This window comes from Cibotium barometz, chromosome 11, assembly GCF_041138505.1.
Source record: "Cibotium barometz isolate CiBa-2024 chromosome 11, ASM4113850v1, whole genome shotgun sequence".
NCBI classification, from domain to species: Eukaryota; Viridiplantae; Streptophyta; class Polypodiopsida; order Cyatheales; family Cibotiaceae; genus Cibotium; species Cibotium barometz.
In genome coordinates this window covers 56,194,042-56,207,120 of record NC_141056.1, presented here as the reverse complement: position 1 = coordinate 56,207,120, position 13,079 = coordinate 56,194,042, and the positions used below count along the sequence as shown (strand labels likewise).

Below are 13,079 nucleotides of genomic sequence, written 5' to 3'. Positions count from 1 at the left end.
AACTTTTTGGCTGTCCCTCTCAATGGTTGTGATGTATTGCTAGGCAAGCCGTGGCGCCATCGTCTTGATCCTCGCAAAGATTACAAGACAAAAAGAATCACTTTTATGCATAAGGGCCACATGCATGTTTTAAATGCCGATAAGGAGGGAGACTCTATTCCCATTGTGTCTCACATACAGATTAATTAATCAATGAAAAAGGGCCTTTTAGCGTAATTGGTTTTTGTTCATGATGACTTTGAACATTCTGATGTGCATGTGGGTACTCTTACTCAAGCTAGGTTGAATTTTCTTGTTGAATTTAATGATTGTTTTGTCGATTGCTACCTCCTTCAAGACCGGAGGATGTCATTCACCACATAATAGACGTGCATATAATACCACGAGTGCGCAAAAAGAAGAGATTATGAAACATGTAAATGAGCTTTTAGAGCAGGGTTTGGTTCAACCAAGCTCTTCGCTATTTTCTCCCCCGTACTCCTCGTACAAAGAAGAACACGTCATTCAGTATGTGTGTTGACTACCCGGCATTGAACAAGCTTACTATCAAGAATTGTTTTCCGATTCCATGCATAGATGACATTGTTGATGGGCCGGCATGCTTTAGCTGCATAGATTTGAAAAGTGGGTATCACGAGGTGCGTGTGGTACCATAGGACATACATAAGATGGGATTTGAAAAAACATTGTCTTTATGAGCATTTGGTTATGTCGTTTGGTCTCACAAATGTCCTGACAACATTCAATAGAATGATAGGTTGCATTTTTTGAGAATACCATAAATTCATGTGTGTTCTTTGATGATATATTGGTTTTCTCCAAGAATAAACATGAACATAAGGCTCATTTGGCCATAGTTTTTAGAGAGCTTCGCAAGCATAAGCTCTTTATAAATGTCAAAAAGAGTGAGTTGTTTCTTTCGAAGAGACACTATTTTGGTCACATTGCATCTAAAGATGGCATGAGAATGGATAAATCCCGCAAAGATAGATGCCATTCATAATTGGCCGCATTTAACATTCGTACATGAAGTACGAAGCTTTCTTGGTCTATGCTCATTCTACTAGCATTTCGCAAGGCATTTTTCTTGGATTGCCTCACCATGGCATGAGCAAACAAAGAAGAAAACAATGTTTAAATGGACAGTGGATGCATTCTTCCATCTCAAGGAAAAGCTATTAATAAGTGGACCGGTATTGATAGCATTAGGGCCAAAAACGTCTCAAAATGGGCTGTGTAAGGAATTTCGCTAACTTGCTAATTAGTAGAATGTTGACGGTCAAAACGGCTCCAAATTTAGCCGTTTTGGGTATTTAAAGCGTATCTATCTGACTGAATACGTATCTAAGTGCATATTTTAAAATCTTAAAAAATAGATCGTTTTCATGCTACTCTTTAATGGCTCGTCTCGAAATTTGTCCTCTTTTAGTGACTACGTGGCAAAATGACCATTCTCTCCAAACGCGCTCTTATCCATTCTCCAAAAAAATTTCACTCCTCTGCTTCTCTAAAAATTTCACAAGCTACATCTCATTCTCATTCTTCTGTGTCTCTCATGATCTAATAGCTCTGCTTATACTTTTTGCTCGGTTAGTAATGAGTGATACATCTAATCGAAAGTTTCATTTGAACATCAAGCTCAACCAAGAGTATGCAACTACACGGAGTGTCTATCAAAGATCCCTATCATGTGCAAATGAAGCTCAACATCTTCGCAACGAAGGAAAGAAGCATATTGACCTATGGACAGATGGAAGTCTATATCCACCGGATCCCAAAACAGGAAGGTATCCTTCTTTTCACACACCACATGATTTGATTAGATTTGTTGGTGATGGGGAGGATGGCTTACTTGGTTATAGTTCAAGACTATCTCAATCACATATTAATTATGCAGAATATACTACATATCTTCAAAATACTTCATCTTTGAATGCAACAAAAATTTTAGAACTTGAAAACGAAATAGTGTCTTTGAAACAAGAAAATGATCAATTGAAATCCTTAAAAGAAACTCCAATAGGATTAAGAGCACGAGTAAAACGAATGCGGGATGTAGTTAACTTAACAGAGAGATCTGGACAAAGAAAAAAAAGGTTAAAACTTGTAAGAGATCATGTTACTAACCTTCTAGGATTTGACATGTCTAATGCTCAGGAAAGGGTGAGATTTTTGAATGAGCTTATGAATAGGTCGGATATCTTGAAACTTTTAGAACTTCCTGAAAATCAAACTAAAAAAAAATTGGTCTTTCAACATCTATTAAAAGATATGGACTTATTAGTCCAGCCTTCCCAAATGCAAGAAGTTTGTGACACAGTGGGAGTGAGTAGAAAGGGATACAGAGCCATCTCTAAAACCTGGTTCAGGGTCCTTAAGTATTACAAAATCAAAGCTTTTGGGTTGCCTAGACCTCACAATGTTGGAAAATATAGAACTATGTTAAATGAGGAAATTTCTAAACATTTCGGAGAGTATTTCCATATTGAGGGAACAATGCCATATGAGAGACAAAAAAAAAAATCATCTTTTGAATACAACGTTTATAATAATATTTGGATGAACATTAGAAAAGTCCAATCTTTTATGGTGAGATATTACAACATAAGAGAAATAGATTGTGAAGGAAAACTTGTATTTGTTTTAAAATTAGATGAAGCTCAAATCCAAAAGTGTCAAAAAATGGAAAGAATATCTATATCCCTAATGAATAAAGCATTGGACTATAGTCAGGGTAAGCTTGATTCTCCATACCACAAAACTCAATCAGAAATGGAGCTATGGTGGATTGGATCAGCTCAGGTACCAGTAGAGAGTCATGAAACATTAAAGTGGCTCTTCTCAAAAACAGACATTCCTTCAGTTATTCAGAGCCAGAATACAGGTGAACACCTTCATGTTGATGACATAGGTGATTTCATTGTGGAATGGCATTTGAGTGCCGACCTCAAGGCGTTGAAGTGTATGTTTGGTGTATGTGGAGGAGCAAATACCAAATATCCATGTCTTTATTGCATGGCAAGCACAGGGACAAAAGAATGGCTTGCAGAAAATGAGATTGGAAAACCACCATCCAGAAATAATGTGAATATTGTCGATTATCCAACTTCTGTTAAAATATGGGATCCAATTCTACCAATACATTTGAAAAATGTGCATATATGTACACTGCATGCAGAGATAAGAATCTTGGACAAATTGCTCAGACTTCATCTGGACTATGCATATTCTATTAAGCCGACTAAACTTGCAGATGAGTGCATAGAAAAGTGCGAAGCCTTGCTCTCTCAAATGGGTTTTCATGGTGGGGAAGTGCATCTTAAAAAAGATCCTGTTCTTTCTGGAGGAACAGGTGATGTTCTGCAAGATGTTTCAATGGGAGGAGCAAAAGCGAGAAGATTTTTGAGCAACCATGACACCAAACAAGTCAACGCAATGTGGAACTGTTGGAAACAGCTGTGTGTCATCACCACAAATGTCAAAAGTAGACCAGATGTAGCCAACAAACGTATGGAAGTTTGGAAAAAACTCGACAATTTTTTCAAAGTCCTTAGACGACAAGTTGGTTCAAATACTTATGCAGATGATTTCAAAAACGCAATAAAGCTTTTGATCAAAGCTATCACAGATGCCTGGGGAGAAAAAGACATAACTTATTACTTGGTGAGAATTCAGACTTATCAAAACAGTTATATATTGGTGTGTCCAGACTTATTACTTGAAATTTCTTAAATGTACTAACAAAAATTTTCTTTGTAGCATATTCTTTACTTGCATGGACCATATTTTGCTACAGAAGGACCACTTGCAACATGGAATACACAAGGATTGGAAAAGTCTCATTATCAAGCGAGAACTTCCTTTTTTAGATGTACCCGAAGAGGAGGAGGTGGACAAAGAAGAAGCAATGCACTAAACGAATTATTCAATTGGTTCTACAGGAGGCAATTACAAAGGATGAGATCAAAGACCCAGCAATCTGAAACTACACCAACACCTCAAGAAAGAGACTAATGATTACTAACACATTTGTACCTCTAACAAAAAGTTTTGCTGAAATAAAGTTGGTCCTTGCAAAATATTGTGTACATTAGTATTTGATTCTCTTGGGACTTCTTGGCATGTCACCTCTGTATCTCAAAAATTTTCTCCTTCTATAACCTCCAAGGAGATTGATATCTGACACCTCAGCTGCAGCTGCATAGCTAGAGTAGCAAAGAAAGTATCCTGCTCTTGAGGCATTGAAACCTGCAGCATATCCAAAGATTCTAAGAGCAGCAGCTCTCTCTAGAAGCAAAACCTTGTTAGCATTTATTTGAAGGGGAGTATATCCCATAAACCTTGACAACACCTTGAAGGCAAATATTGGCAACTCAGCATCTTCAGAGAAGTTCATGTGGAATGCACAGAACACAGCCTTATCCAATGTAGGCAAGTAGTGCATGAGAGCAGATGAAGGCCTTCTTGACCTTGTTTCTGTAGATTTCACTCTGGTGCCTCTAGCTCTTGCCAGAAAATCATCCTTATCAAGCAATTCAATCTGCAAGACAAAAACCTCAATAAAAAAAAATTACAATCACAATAACATTTAACAAAGGATTAAATGGAAGCTACCTTCTGCAACTCATCCTCAATTACTACTTTGTCTTTCATCAAGTTGCAAGAGCCAACCCTTTCCACTTTATCAGAATCTGCCTGAAGCTTGAAATCTCTGCCAAAAGACTCAATACCTAACTCAATGAGCCTGTCCTCAAAATCCTCATCACTCAAGGAAGGTTTCCCCTCTTCCATTTTTTTAAGGCACAAGGCAAGTGCATCAGTAGCAGGGATAAATGAGTTGTCAGATGTTTGCAAATCAAGTGCCAAAAACTCTTCCTTTGGCTCTACTTCTGTATCAATAAAGTCTTTGGCCACTTCACAAGCTTCTGAAATTGCTGCAATACAATAGTCTTCTCTGATATTGAAGAGACTTTGAAGATAGGAAAGAGGAATAAAATCTTTCTCATTGATATAAAAGAAAGGAAGGTTTGGAAGAGTAACAGAGGATTCAGATATACTTGCTACCTCTGAAGGCTCCTCAGTAATAGTGGAAGCCCTGAATTCTGCAACATCAAGATTTGCACTTTCTCTCTCCTCAGCTTGAACATCAATTTCTTCCTCTTCTAAAATTTCACATTTCTCTAACTTTGAAACTGTGGTGACAATTAAGTTTTCTTCCTCATTCTCTGCATCAATTTCTGGTTGTTGCTCTTTATCCTGTATTTCTGCTTTCAAAAATAGGAAGAAAAGAAAGGAGACATCCTTGGGGACAAGGTTGCAATGTTTTTTATGGATAGGACAAGAAATGGATGAAGGGCATGTGAAAGAAGTTCTATTTGAAAATCTACTGAACCTCTTTGTTACTTTGGCTTTCTCCACAGATAGCTGTGTAAAATCTGTAAGGTGACAAAAATCATGGTCTCCGACACGAAAACAATGAGCTTGAATTGACATTTCAAATTGGTTGTACTCATCTTCAAGAATGTCCTTGAGCTTCAACAAAACATCTGAAAGAGAAAACCTTGGATTGAAAATCTCCACTGCATCAAAGTATACCTTCATATCATGACCATCTTGCAAAATAGCATTCAAGAGCTTCTCACTTGGGCTTTCTTCAACAAGCTCATGTCGACCCGCAACACCTTTACTCATTGAGAAATTTGACAAAAATGCCTGAAAAATTCTGATGTGCCAGAACCAAGCGAAAACGAAAGGTCCAAAAAAATTGGAATGACTCTATCGCTTGGTGCGGGATTTGACAATTCCAAGGTCTCCAAATTAATTCTGATTTTTGCAAAATAGGGTTTGGAAGAGAAAACGGTGCACAGCTTGATCTGACGCAAACGAGTGGTCCAAAAATGGGGAAAAATTTTAAAAGCGCGTGACTAAAAGACATTAAATAGTGACCGTTTACGCCACGTGGCAATAATGATTACATACCACGTGCACTCAACGGTACTTTGTACGACATATCCGAGGTATAAAAACTTAATATTGTTAAAAATATTCATTTTTTTCTCCGTCACTGTATCAAGCGAAACCAGGCTACCTTTTGTTTCTCAACCCCACTTTTCCCATATCAAGCGTTCTCAATTCCCTACCCGAATCAAGCGCTATCGAACATCCGAGATCCTCGCATTCTCCGCATCGCTTCGTTCCTGCCTGAATCAAGCGATTACTCACATCCGATCCACTAGGATTGCACACATCGCTTCGTTCGGGTCTTCATTTTTTTCTCCATCCCGCATCAAGCGATAACACAAATCCGAACATCCCGGATTTCCATCATCGCTTCGTTCGGGAATTTTCTTATTTTTTCTTCGTGCCCGAATCAAGCGATAATCACCATCCATAATCTTTGGAATCCCTTTATCGCTTCGTTCGGGCTACTTCCTTTTTTTGTCCTATCATACAAATTCCTTGATCTGGTCTCCTTTTCTAGCTTCAATGGCAAGGACGAAGCAGACTGCAAGGAAAGTTTACCCACCATTGGAGACTGCAAAAACTGAAGACAAGCCAGGTCCTTCCGAACAGGAAAAGCCCCTCCCAAAGCCTCGTGCGAGGGCGACAGCAAGAAAGAGATTGAATTATCAAGTGAAGTCCTTAAGAGAGATAAGAGCAGCACAGAAATCTACAAGTCTCCTCATCCCTCGACTGCCATTTACACGGGTTGTTAGGGACATATCAGAAAGGTTGGTTGGTAAAATGAGAAACACATATCTTCAGAAAGTTCGATGGGAAACCCAGGCCCTCATGTGTCTTCAAGAGGCTGCTGAAGATTTTTTAATCGACTTTATGAATGATGGCTACATTGCTGCTGCATTTGCTCATAGGATCACTCTTATGAGCAAAGATTTTGTGCTGGTGTCCAGACTTAGATATAAGTTTGACAAAGCTTTGGAGCCTATTCCAAGTCAAGACATGAGAGCTTTTGAAATTCTTAATATCCCTCCAGCAAGGCAACCCAAGCAGTCTGTTGTTATTGAAGATATTTCCCATCCTTATGATACAAGAAAAGCTCAGGATATCAAAGAAGAAGTTGAAAAAGAGAGAGAGCAAGAGAAAATTTCAGAGGATGCACTTCTTTCTCAGCAAGCTGAGATTCTCCATTCATCCAATTCAGAGCTTTATAAGAATGTGACAGGTCAGATGATAGTTGATGTGTCCATGCCTGGAGAGGATGAGGTGTATTGTGACATTGCCCCTGAGGATACAAGCATGCTTGTGAATCCTAATATTGAGATATCTGACACAGTCCTCTTCATCTGCCTGAGGTTTGTAGGGATTTGCTTTTGTTTTCTTGATGAATTTCCCAGGAACCATATTTTGTTGACATGTTTTGTTTGTGTATCCAGATGTCTAATGAGGGATCTTCATGAATCAATGGCTGTGCAAGTGACAATTCTTGATCCCCTTGTTACACAGTGCCTTTTCAATAGGCAAGGGGATCTTGCAAGTTTTCTCAAAAACTTTGATATGCTTACCTGCAATTACATTGTGTACCCTTATGTTGAAGTGTAAGACTCATTCTCAATTACCTTTTGCTTCTTATAGACATGACAGTATTCATTACTAATTTCAGTACTCATATTATCACAGAGGCCATTGGAGTCTTATTGTTATCAATCTATTGGATAGAGATGTGATATTTATGAACTCTTTGGCATCCATCCATGGGAGAAGTAAAATGTAAGAATCAATTTTACCGTGTGTTGACCCTCAAATTTCTTGCATGATTTCAATTATTTGGTTGACCCTCAAAATTTTATGTTTGCAGTGCTGCCAAACTTATCTTGAGTTTTCTAGCCTCTACCTATGTAGACTACAAACTTGAAGATTTTAAGTACATGCGCAACCAGGCTGGTCTCCACATGCTTAGGCTGTCTAAACTAGTCCAAAACAGCCATGTGGGCTGTTGTCCACCTCTTCCTGGGCAATAGATGTGTTGCCCAACTTGTCTGCTTTGATGTCCAATGCTTGATACTCTGCCCATAATAAAATTTGTCTACACCTCAATTCCAAGTGGGTTACAAAACACTCTGGCATTCATGGATAAAATACTGCCAACACCTACCCAAGCCTACTTTGATGGCAATTGGCCTGACATGTCGTGGACTAGGGCTCACAATGGGGCACAATGCACATCACTAACCCGAAACTGGATGATTAGTATGCCATGTTGCGCCCAACTGCTGGGTGCATGTGACACCCCAAGGGGGACTTGCTTGGCTGAATAAGCCCAATTTGGAGATACTACACCCCTCAGAAGCTAAATGCAAACAGCAAGAAGGAAATTGAGCTTGACCAACCTTGTTCCAGAACGCATACATCATAACAAAAGGGAGTCTGGTACAACGTGGCACAGCTTAGGATAGTTACGAAATAATCCCCATCTGTAGGGGGGTTGGGAGGACCAGATTGCCTGTCCATGCCTGATGGGAAGATTGGGCCACGAAAAAACAAAAACAAATGAGAGAACATAGTCTGAATAGTAAAATCACACCATTCTCAGAATTTACAAGATGCAAATGTCCATTGATTAGGGTTTCCCACAACAGGAACTTTCCTACATTCCAGGCTTCCGAAACCTCCACGTGGAGTGAGCTTGGAGTCATCCTACAACAGCTAGTAGTGGATTAGCATTCCCAACAGGCTATTTATATTGCAGTGCAAAATAAGGAGCAGAATGTACTGTCTGCAGTGCAGTGTTGAATCCATTATTGTATATCTTCACAAGGCCATTGCAACCCTGCATGCCATCTTTTTGATATTGATACCAAAGCTGCTGTTCCTGTAACAACAGCTCTTGCTTCTGCTTCATATCTGACATCTGCACGTAAGAGGGTGGTGGAATAGTCGAGGAAGCTGCAAAAGGGTCTTCTCCAGCCTGAGCCTCTGGTGCAGGCAATGCCAATAATGAAGATGCTGGGTTACCAGGCAATGCAGCACTGCCAGAAGGAATACCTACAGTCAACCTTTGCTGGTTGATTGCTTGCTCATACAAACTATCCACAAGAAGACGATCGAATCCTCCTGTTATTACATAGCTGTTGGGCTTTGAGACACTCCTGGGCGAAGCCAGTAGGGCGAGCTCCCAGCCAGCCGCTGATCTTTCTTCAGCCAATGTTCCGCCACCTTCTCCTCTGTCAAAAGCTTGCCAGTGTTTATCAGCAGAAGAGGCCTTGTCTGCAAAGAGAGCTAACGCAAGTCCACCTCCGTGCTCCTCAGCTGAAACTGTAGCATTGCTTACATCAAGCAAGTCTGGTTCCATCTGCGGCTCTTGAAGAATCGAATCCTGTGTAGTAGCTAAGACGGCTTCCTGCAATGGTGGTGCTAGGAGGGCCTTTATCCCATTCACTTCATAACTGTCATCACCTATTGTTTCTATATCCTTTTCTGCACTCCTACGCAATGAATCTGGACTTTTCTGTTGCTTATCTAGTGAGACTCTCTTGAAATGATCCCTGAGAAAATCTTCCATGGTCTCAAGAAGCTCCTCTGGAATTTTCTTAACAAATGGATACTCTGATGACCTGCACACTCCTATGTTCTTGCAGAAACTGTAAAAGGAATCCAATGCATCAACTTGCTTGGCTGCCATTGTCTGAATTTCAAAAGCTTTGACACAATCGGCATGCTCCATCTCGAAGAACGCATCCAAGATGATGGCCAGACCATCACAGACATTGGTGTAAAACTGAAAACTTTCCCTGACAACAGGGTAGAGGGCAATTTGAACCAACCGATTCATCCGGGCGTTGCCGGTAGGGCGACAAGCGAGTACACGTTCGAGCATGCGCTGCACAGACGGGATTTTCTCCAGTAGCTCGTGTGGTTTCATGTCCTTGAATGCTGTGATTGCAGGGTTTTGAGCAAAATGGCACCAACCAGGTCCATCATAGCCAGATCTTCTACCATTGCTGCCACCACCAGAGGGTCTGCCACCCTCGGGTGAGGGTGGTCGCTCACTGAAGTTGTAGTCAAGAAGCTCATCAAGGAAAAGGGCATAGGTTCGGATGAATGCGGAATAATCCCAGCTGTTGGAATGAGAATCATCTCTAAAACCGGAGAGGTTGAGAATCCACCCACCTGTTCTGGCTTCACAGAGAAGCTCCTTTTCAAAGGCAGGGTCACCTTCTCTAAGGAGGCGATGAATGAGCATGAGAGCCTTGAGGGCCACGATCCAGTTATGTGTCCGGCCAAGGCGCCTGGACAGGTGTGAAACGCAGGCAGTGACGTAAGCCCTTGAGGTGGTGGTGAAGTGAAGTACCTCCTGCACGTGCTTTTCTTCCGTAGGGGCTTCGTCATGGCTAGTAGCCTTCACTAGGGCAACCTCGAGATCAGGGGCCATAGCGCTGGCCACTTTGGCCAGCCCTATGGTGGTCTGGTCCTTCACAGACCCCAGGGCCCTTCGCAGCTTCAGCTGCCATGGCGACATGGCTACAGATTGACAATGGAGCTCGATCCGCAGACCTTCAAAGATCGGAGAGCATTTCTCTAGGGTTTACAAGCAGCTAAAGCTACATTTCAGACAAGTTATAATGAGGGCTGGAAGAAGGATATATTTGCACAGAAAATGAATGAATAACAGAGCTCCACATAACACTTCAAGTGCTTACCATGAAAAGCTTGAAGCAGCCCTCTGCGAGCGACAGCGGGAGTCTGTGCAGGGATTAGGGTTTACAAGGACCAATGCAGGGTTTGACAGTGCCTCGATGAGGCGGGACCTGCAGAGATTAATGGGGAAATCGATGTAGGGTTAGTCTAGAGCGGCATTGAGGTGAAAATTCTCGCAGGTGTAGCCGAAGTTAGGGTTTGGGGGACGGAGGAGGAGAGGACATGAAGCTTGTCCGCAAGTATGCAGTTTGGGGGAAAGCACAGGTGCTTCAACATGCTGGGAAGTGGTGGTGCAAAAGCCAGACGGAGATTGACAAGTGGAGATTCTCCTTCCTGGTTTTGCTACCAGGTTAACGTCATGATCATGAGGTCGCATCTCATCACCAGTGTGTTTGTTGTTGTTTCAACGAGCTCGAGCCTTCCAAGAGAGGATTCAAATTTCAACTTCCAAATAGGGAACATCTTCATTAAAAAACACACACATTTTCTTACCCCACCACCACTTTGTTTGACTCCCAAACTAAACATTTGATGCAACTAACTCATTAGCCCTTCCTCCCACCATTATGAAAGGCCAAGCAACTACCCTTTCATCGTTTCCAACATCGAGGAACAAGAGACAAGTGAGCTCTTAAAAATGCAGACACTATGACTTGGACTTGACAAAAAGCACTCACTTCTATAAACAAACCACGAGTCGTTTTACATACTTTGTAATAGTATGGTTGATAACAGAAGGCGAAGAAATAAATGCAAGCAATAGAGTTGTTATGATTTACAATGTGTCTCTTGGTCTCTTACATCTCATACTTTTATTCGAGTTACAAAAGACATAAAATCATACATCCTAGATGATTGAGACATAATACATTATTAAAACAAGATTTTTAAAGAAATAACACACCACTTAGAGAGCACAACGCATTCTCCTCGAGTAAACTTACCTCCCAAAAACCACCTGAAGGGGCACACCCAAGCATATGAAAACCTACTATAGAGAGGAGTTCATAAAATTGAAAATATCACAAAAACTTACAAAACGAAACCCTAGAAGGAAAACAGGTGGGAATAAGGGAATAGGAGATGGCTTCAATATCGAAGGGAAGGAGGGTGTGAATAAGTCTATGATAGGGTGCAATTCTCTAGAGGTATGCCATTGTGTGTGATGAGGAGAGTGATTCTTCTTCCCTCCACAAAGTCACTTGGAACACAAAAATTGCTAAATGATATACATGTGGGTGGAAATGGTCCTACTAATAGTGAGGATGATGGAATGGTAACTAAGACTCTGCCATATGAAATTAGGTTTGACCCTTTTTACTTCATGGAATGCCAAGGGCTTGAAAAATAGAATGAAGGAAAATATTACTCCCCACCCCAACGTAGGCTAGAATGAAATGATAACTATTATTGAGAACTTATTGCTTGGTTGCTCTATGCTCTCTGTGTTTGCTCTATTGGTGTGTCCTCATCCGCGGTTGCTCCATCACACAAGATGATTTATTCTCTCACTCCTGCTCTCTCATACATAAGCAAGACAACAAGAGGCACAATTCACAACCTCTCTCTCTCTCTCTCTCTCTCGGGTTAGCCAAGAGTATTTCTGATCATGTATAAGAATGTTTTTCATACAATAGTGATCTTCACTTTCATACCTAGCCATTGAGTTCACACTTAGCTGGCCATCACTTCAAAAAAATAATAAAAAATAGAGGCCTCATGGCATAGACCTTTTAGATGGAATTCCCTTGGCTACAACTTTTTGACATCCAAGATACATCAAAATGTATTATGAAATGTATCACAACAAAATGTTATTGGAGACTAACTAGAATAAAAAATCTTGAAGCACCCATTAAAATTTTATGCAATAATTAAAAATGAGATTAGATTAATTACTAACTTAGTATCAAAAGGACATGCACAAGTACCAACAAATCAGAGAGTTCATTATGGTTGGAGAGAGTTCATTAGGGAAGACATATTCGTTTACAAAGATCACGAAAAAATTGGCTAAGATATGCACAACTCTCTAACTCTAATTTTGCCTCATCTTGAGTATCAAAATACCCTATCTATAAGTTATCTATTATCTATTTTTGTTTTAGCCTATTCTTACACCTCAAGCTTTGCACCTAACCTTAGTGCTCAATCTAGTGGTATCTTTATGGGGCTTATTCTCGCGTATTTTTTCGACGGTCCTCCGAAAATCTATAGCATTCTGCTAGCGGAGTGGATGCACCTCACCTCACCCTTCCACTGCGGGACCTTGGGGTCCCGTAGTCCCCATGAAGTGATATCTAACAAACATGCCAGTAAAGTGAAGAGGTGCTTAAAGAATTACAAACAACCAATTGTTACACTACCTCCTAGGGGCTTACAAAATGACTTGGCCTATCACTATCCAAGCCACCATCATTACA

At 40.7% G+C, this 13,079-nt stretch overlaps 1 pseudogene across 2 annotated transcripts; it reads right to left on the bottom strand.

Moving 5' to 3' along the window:
* Positions 1–8,527: 8,527 nt before the first annotated feature.
* LOC147634357 (putative clathrin assembly protein At2g25430 pseudogene) lies at positions 8,528–11,068 on the bottom strand (annotated as a pseudogene). Of its 2 annotated transcripts, none has more exons than XR_015267005.1 (2): positions 10,659–11,068; positions 8,528–10,559 (listed from the first exon to the last, which is right to left on the bottom strand). The product of XR_015267005.1 is annotated as a putative clathrin assembly protein At2g25430 pseudogene, transcript variant X1 (transcript). The 2 variants fall into 2 exon arrangements; XR_015267006.1 differs by having other exon boundaries at positions 8,528–10,536.
* Between the last annotated feature and the right edge of the window lie 2,011 nt (positions 11,069–13,079).